Below are 629 nucleotides of genomic sequence, written 5' to 3' on the forward strand. Positions count from 1 at the left end.
GGTTTAATTTTTTTAACTTTTATGAATCCCTGCAGTCACGAAAATTTGAAGTCAAAATTCTAACAGACTGTTGGAGCAAGCGCTGTTTTGCGAGCACACGACGGGGTGGATGGCCAGCAACCACAACGCCCGGCCGCCTTTGTCTCCCGCGTGGCGATGTTTAGACATGTTTAGACATCGCCACTCGCCTACGGGGCTGGTTCAGACAGTCGTCACTGGCATTGTTTGTTGGCCGTGAGTGGAAATCGATTTCGGGTGATCGGGTTCTTAGCGCGGCGTCCGATAACCACCGCTCCCTCTTCCAAACAACAACAGCAACAACCGCCATTCGCCACCACTCGGACACACACACACACAGAGGGGACATAGAAATTACATTCAACGGTTCAATTTGCGCTGGGAATGTCTGCATTAACCACAATGCTTGTGGTCAGAATGCAAACAAAAAACATACTCTGATAATATACGCATTGTCCTTGAAACTGATTGGTCCACACCAGAGACAGCTTTCTTTTGAGCCTCGTCTCAAACGGTGTTAGACCAGAGGATGCCAAAAGGCGTACAGTCCAAAGACAATGCCCTATCAGAGTAATGAGAGCTCGGGTGAGCATCTACATCATGGGACCTCC

Source organism: Lethenteron reissneri, chromosome 3 (genome assembly GCF_015708825.2).
Source record: "Lethenteron reissneri isolate LAM-NWPU_2019-01 chromosome 3, ASM1570882v1, whole genome shotgun sequence".
Taxonomy (NCBI): domain Eukaryota; kingdom Metazoa; phylum Chordata; class Hyperoartia; order Petromyzontiformes; family Petromyzontidae; genus Lethenteron; species Lethenteron reissneri.